This window comes from Daktulosphaira vitifoliae, unplaced genomic scaffold (genome assembly GCF_025091365.1).
Source record: "Daktulosphaira vitifoliae isolate Bord-2020 unplaced genomic scaffold, ASM2509136v1 Scaffold_1, whole genome shotgun sequence".
Classification (NCBI taxonomy): Eukaryota; Metazoa; Arthropoda; class Insecta; order Hemiptera; family Phylloxeridae; genus Daktulosphaira; species Daktulosphaira vitifoliae.
The window spans coordinates 2825114-2832915 of NW_026099572.1; positions in this window are offsets into that span (position 1 = coordinate 2825114).

The window sequence follows — 7802 nt, forward strand, 5'->3', positions numbered from 1 at the left end:
ACAAGATACGTCTCCGGATACTGTGTGCGAGTCAACTCTTCGGTGTAAAACGTACCCTGAATGGGATTTCCCTGGTAATCTTCCAAATAATATATTGGCGGCAATGTACGTTTGACCTTGATTACAGTGAACAGTTCACTGCTCCAGTTGGGCAAATAGCCCTTGTCAAACACGGATTTCGTTTTGCTAATTCTCACTTTGTCGCCTACTCGAAATTTAATTGGTAAATAATTGGGTATTTTTCGTAATTTAATGCGCACTGCACTGGGATTCCGAACGGTTTGTGCCGGTATCATGCCAATAGTTTTGTGTACGTGTTTGTTGTTATAATCGTTGACCAGATTTGGTAACATACCCAACCATTTGTATGATCCTCGAGCTGTAAAATCAAGCCACATTAACGTCTTCAGCGTGCGATTAAAACGTTCCACGAGACACGCTTTTAACGTTGTAAACGTTGAATAATGATGAATCCCATACCGTACCATTAACGCCTGGAATTGTTTGTTGTAGAACTCGGTACCACGATCGGTTTGCAAAAGTTTTGGTTGGTATCCAAGTTTCAGGATGTCTGCCATNGAAGTTTCAGGATGTCTGCCATTGTGGTTGTTACATCTCGTGCTGTTTTACTTTTCAGTGGTACGGCCCACGCGTATTTCGTAAAACCGTCCACGCATGTTGAAATGTACCGGTAACCACGATCTGCGTACATAGTCATCTTCACTAAGTCGGCATGCCATAAATCATTGATTCCCTTAATATTTATACGCCGTCGTATATACGTTTTCCGACCCGGACGGTGTAGTTCGTGTGCAATTTTCGTTTTCATAATGTAGACGGTATGCCCGCAATGTATCCAGCTTCGTGTAGTTCTTCTAGTATGGAAATAATCTCGGGAGACACTCCACTGTTGCCGGCAGACTGAGCCGATACAAGCAACTTCAAACGTTGCACAAGTTCATTGTGGTCGTTCCAATATAAGTACTCTTTCTTGTCGTTTCCACTGTCGTTGACTTTCAATTATAAACCCGACCCCTTGATATCATCGAACATTGGTTCGATAATTTTCACATACTTAGCGCCGCCTTTTTTTAAACGTCAAATTTCAATTTAAATGAGCACCGGTTTCCTCCAGTATTGTCTTGTACGTTTCCAAATCACTATCGTTGTATGTGATAGGATTTTTCGAAAATAATAAATTAACGAGGCCCATCGACGATGGATATTTTATTCCGTAAACACAAACACTATCTCCATTTACGATTATATCATTCGTATCGCCCATACTTAACGTACCATCCGGTTGGATTTTCGGGCCATACACTTTATTTCTATTTGGATTTTTAGTCCATTGTTCTATTAGATGCGTTAAAGATAACTCTGAAAAACTGTTACCTTCAGAGTCAAATTGTTGTTGTTGTTTCTGTGTATTAGCATTAACGGCGGTTGCATTAGAAATTTTATTCAATGGTTCGATTATAGGTGCTAGTTTTTGTTGAAAGTTAGTCATCGTCTCCGATTCATTACGACGCAACTCTGTGTATTTTCTTCTAATATTCTCTCGGGTTTGATCCAATAATTTCATCGTGGATTCTTTTTTCTTTTTCTCATTATTATTATTATTATTTTCAGCATTCATATTGTTACATACGTATCAAACTTATACCTGTATCGACCACTGTCACGTGCGAAATCCGTACATATTACTGCGAAGCCATATTTATCATTTTCCTAAAAATGTCTGCAAAATTCTTTGAATACATTAAATTTCATATCACAACACACGTATTCATCGAACGCGTGTCGCAAATTGACTTCGTCTTGTCGAAACAACAACACCACATTTGCATTATCTCGCAACATTTGTTTTTGTATGCGAGACAGAGTCTGTGAGAGGAAAAAGACATCAACCCTTTTATGTCGACCGCGTGCGAAATAATCGCACATTACATTCTGTTTTTCCATGACCACATCGTCAAAAATAAACACCGAATTGGGTAGAACCAAATCCACGTGTGGTACATCATCGCCATTTTCAAATGTGAACAACTAATTCCTTCGATTCCTTTCAACACTTGAATTAAAAATTGATATTTCTATTGACCCAAAGACTTGGAATATATATATACGTTTTCAAATCTCAAACCATTCGAATCGCACAAAAGTGTAAAAATTAAATTGGTTTTTCCACAATTTGACGGTCCGCATATGATAGCTCGTATAGTGTTTGGCAATAACTTTCCATGTTTATACTGTTGATGTAGTTGTTGCAAATCTGCTGGATCGTCAAAATTGACAACGGCTAGCGTTTCGTTCTGTTTTTCAAAACGCATCACAAATCATTTATTTATTTTTCTATTATAATTATTATTAATTATATTAATATTTAAACAGTAACATATCTTCTTGTGCTACTGAAAATGTTATGGTTTATTAAATTTTGTAATCTTTTGTTTTCCTTTTATACTTTTTTCACTATCACCAGAGAGCTCTTTTGTTTGTTTATTTTATACTTTTTTTTACTTTAAATATAATAGAAATTTGTATTTTCACTTTAAAAGTGAAAATGAAAGAGCAACGGTCGCAACGACGTCGTGGTGTACGACGGAAACGAGGTTCCGGTATTGTAAACTCAGTAATTAACAGTCTTCCGTTCGAAGCTCACGTGCCAGGATGTCAGTTCGCGGGCCCCGGAATTAAATTACAAAAACGTTTGATTCGTGGTGACCGTGGTATCAATCCATTGGATGCAGCATGTCGTGAACACGATATAGCATACGCCAAGAGTAATTCTCTTAAGGACCGTCATCACGCCGATAAAATTTTAGAACACCAAGCGTGGGAACGAGTGCGTGCCAAAGACGCGAATTTATCAGAACGTGCAGTGGCTTCGGGTGTGACAATGAAGTTGAAACGCAAACTTGGTATGGGATTCAAAATAAAAAAAAAAAAGTAAAAAAGTTGTGCCAAATTTACAAATTACAGCACAAAAATCACTGCTTGCAGCCAAACGCAATATTAAGATTAGTCCCATGCACATACTTCGCATAATAAATATCCCGAAAAGCGGAGGAGTGTTACCATTAATTCCTATTTTTGACGGGCTGTCGGCACTAGGAGCATTGGCCGGTAGTGCTGCAAATGTTGTAAAGGTTGCCAGTGAGTTCAACCGTAGGGGTCGGACCGGTGTTAAGGTAGGAAATGGAATGTATATTCGTCCATACGGTACCGGATACAAGATTGATAAAAGAAAGCAAACAAGTAAAAATAGAGAATAAAAAAAATGAACAAAAAGTGTAAATACAAAACAAAAAAACTAATATCTCAGCTACCCAATCGTGCGTTATTTGACGATGAAATAAAAAATTTCGCACGTCACGTGCTCGATTCTCATGTATTTCGCGGTGTATTTTGTCTTGATACGCTGCCCCGTACACCACCTCGTATAAACGAGATGGGCGTAATAAATTTGGATTTATCGAGCAATCGTGGCACTCATTGGGTGGCTTACAGTAAACGTGGTAATCACATAAAGTACTTTGATAGTTTTGGCAATTTACCTCCTCCATTGGAAGTAATGCGGTATTTTAAAAGATGTACTATCACGTATAACTACAGAAGCTATCAGACATTTGACCAGATCAATTGCGGACACTTAGCGGTAAAGGATCAATAATCGAATGTAATTTTAATCCACACATCGATGTTTCCGATAATTGTGAAATCGGACTGTTAAGCTTACACACTTGGAACACGATGCCAAACATTGATGAAAGTAATAATGTAATTGTTTTTTCTAAGCCCGGTCATGAACCCATACTTACGGTAACACTGCCCGTCGGAACGTACGAAGTGGAAGATTTAAATAATTATATTGCCGAACGGTACAAAAAAATTTCATTTCAATACACAATTATTGAAAAAAATGAAGATATAAGAGTGACTTCGTCGTTTAAACTCGTAGTGAACCACGTGACAATGCATTGTGAAATATCGTGTGGACATCCAATTGATTTCACTCGACCAAGATCTTTTTGTCGTTTATTGGGTTTCAATCCTCGACATTTGGACACTAATAGTATAAACATATCGGATTATCCAGTATCCATAACAAGTATTACATCTATTCGCGTAGACTGTAATGTTATTGTAGGTTCATTCCACAATGGATCACAATCACATACGTTACATGAATTTTCTCCCAACGTGGCACCAGGCTACCGCATTATAGAGATACCCAGACAAATTGTTTACTACCCGTTAATTACAAACGTGTTGGATACAGTACGGATCGCTTTACGAAATCAAGAAGGATGTTCAATAAATCTCAAAAACGAAAAATTATCAGTACGGTTGCACATTAATCATAAATAACAACAGAGAAGAGAAAATTTTCTATTCAATTTCTATCCACATTCGTTCACGAATGGTTTTTCGTTACATGTGTACAAGTGGATTTCACTATTAACCAATTGTTTGTCAATAACACACAATTACACTTCATATGACGTTACCGCTGAAAACAGAGTAAAACATGCCTATGATTTTTACTAACCGTACGCACACTTCAAACGTATCTACTGCGGTAACAGTGAAAAATAAGAAAAAATCACCACACTTAGTGATTGACGANATAAGAAAAAATCACCACACTTAGTGATTTTTACTCACTTGGAATTTCCCGCTAAAACTTCACTGTACTGTGTTATCATACACGACTGTCAAATGGAATACAACGCATTTACCGGAGAAGTGCGCAAATTGTAAATTATATATAAATATAATATCAAATAGGTTTATTTTATATTATATTCATTTTAAACAATATATTGTTTAATAATTATTTTGTATAAGATAAATTTATTATAATTATACTTTAATTACTATTATTAATAATAATAATAAAAGATGTCGACAATTTGATTATGATTTTTTTTATTTATATGTAGATAACAAATGTAAACACTACCACCACTACAAAAACTGCAGTATTTAACCATTGTTCACATACATTTACACACGAAGGTTTGACAACGGTCAACGGATAAACAACCCTTAAGCAGCATCCGTAGAGTATAGTAAAATAATGCATACATGTATAACCATGTGTAAGGATGTTTAAACGGTGGAGATAAAAGTAATAATAATAATACGTGATTTTTGGAACGGACACGTGGTGGTCATGAAAATAGTAAAAAATATAGGGGGGCCATCGAAATTGATCTCATACGAAAGACAGATGGGAGATTGGATGAGGGTGACGAAAAAAATTTTCAGACCTCTAGGACTAGCCGTTTCTTAGTTACGGGCGATTTCTGTGAATTTTCCGAAAATTCACGTTTACCGTAAACGCTACAACAACATTAAAGGATAAAGGCGTCCTCGAATTCGCCGTGACATCATATTAACGTCAGAACTACGCCTGACTCAGGGTTCACGCACCGTACACAACGTCATTTTGACGAAGTACGGGGAGCACACATTGCTGTAATACAGCAGGGGACACATAAGTCACACTTAGGGCACCACACAGTAGGGATTCCGGTAACTACACCACTTGTGTTTGTGACATAGACACTGTCATATGGTCGGCTAGGGCTGGATTCCAACGTACATAGTATGCGACGTCAACACTTTCACTGGGGCCCCGACGGCATGACAATCGTCACCCGAAGAGAACTCCCATAGATAACGTCATTTTGACATCATCACTAATGGCACCCTCACGCTAACTTGGTTTACACCGTCGTATACGACGTCATTTTGACGTCACCGCCACTGGTTTGCCTTGGGTTATCATACAATCAGTGTGACGTCACCAGCGTGGACTGCATCTCACCTGTGCACTCATTGTTTATCGAGAACAATACTGCCGTGCTAAGAAAAAACAGGATAACTCCAAAATTAAAAAAAATTTTTTTAAAAAATTTTACACCGATTTTTGATGTAAAAGTAGCATATTTCCTATTAAAACCCATCTAAAATTGAAATATAAAATAAGAAAATATACGGTAAGTTCAATATATTTGATGTTTTGTAAGCGAAAACACGGTAAATCCAAATACTAAGCAAACACTTGATATATCCTATAAAAAATAATGGAGTTACCATCTTTTGACTTATGTTCATACATTGGGAAAAAAGGATATCTTGATTTACTGTTAAAAATGTTTTTTTGTGTTCCTGAAAAATCATGTTGACTGGAGTTATCCTGTTTTCGCTTAGCAAGGCAGAATAACCCATTGTTACGAGAACAATAGGTGACGTCATTGTCGGCACCTTTGAGGGCCAAAACGCATCATTCCATTACTACTCATGTGGACTCCTCAATTTCTCTTTACGTATTATTATGAAATATTCACAATTTTTTTATAACTCCTATGAAATTCAAATGCACGTGTTTATTATTATTTTTATCTTTATTCTACATTTTAAGTTTCTTTTTAACAAACTATTTAGTTATTTTCAATTAGCCATAAATTAATTTTGCAATAATTTTTACAAAATTATTTATTGAATTATTGAATTTTAAAACTTATAATTAGAATAAATTAGAACACTGGACATATAAAAATAAAATAAAACTACAAATAAAATGTCAGATCATAAATGACCATGGCAGTTATTTTGCCTAAGTGCGCCGTTTCTAATAAGTGTACTTTTTTTTAAGAATATAAAATATAAAAAATTACTTTAATTTAAATCAAATAAGCAAATTTAGTGTCTTAAATGATTGTGGCGCTTGTCACGATTTATTTTTATGATTTTATTGTAAAGTCTATTTGTTTTGTAAAACTAAGTATTTTTAATTTAAATTCATAATGTGAATAAATTTAAGACAGATATTTATGGGTAATGTTTTGAATACCTCATTTACAACATAAAAAATAAATAAATTTTTATTTAAATATTATAATTTGAATTAATTTACGAAAAATAAGATTTATTTTATTCAAAATATATTGTATTTGAAACAATATCATTTTCTTAACAGTTTTTTGCAAAAAAATATCAAGTTGAAAAATAATTTATGATCACGTCTTAATGGCATTATTTTATATAATACTCGTTTTGTTTTGTACTAAATGAATCGAATCGATTAACCAAAATCAATAAACCTATTTATTAACAAATTAATTTTTATTTTAGTTTCTGCGCTCGTTATACAATTCACTTAATGTTACTGTAAAAACATTTATAGTTCATTTTACCTATAAATTGTTAAACGTAAATTGTTTTATTGTGTTCGAAAGAAAATTAAGATCAAACTAGTAAAAAATAATTAAAAGACAGATACAAATTAAAATGTCTACATAAATATAATAATTAATACAATTAAAAGTAGATCACTATTATATGAGCTGGGACCCCCCCAAAACGGCCCCGGCCGTTTCCTCTCCCTAGGTAGACGGCCTGTGTAAACGGCCGAGGAGATATGGTGAAAGGCATAGTTCCCCCACCCACATGATGTAGGTTTACCCAGTCCTAGGTGGACGGGCGGTGTAAACGGCCGGGGGGATATGGTGAAAGGCATAGTCCCCTCACCCAACCACATGATGTGTGTTTACCCAGTCCTAGGTGGATGGGCGGTGTAAACGCCCGGGGAGATATGATGAAAGGTCGATATCTCTCGTTCCTAGATATCATTTCGTTATACCATGGTACAAGTTACCTTGGTATATGCATAATATACCTAGGTAGATGGAACATCATATAGTATATCTTGATATATTACAGAAAATTTGAGGTATTTTAAAAATTACATAATTTTAGAATTATATGAAAATATTTGAATGCAAAAA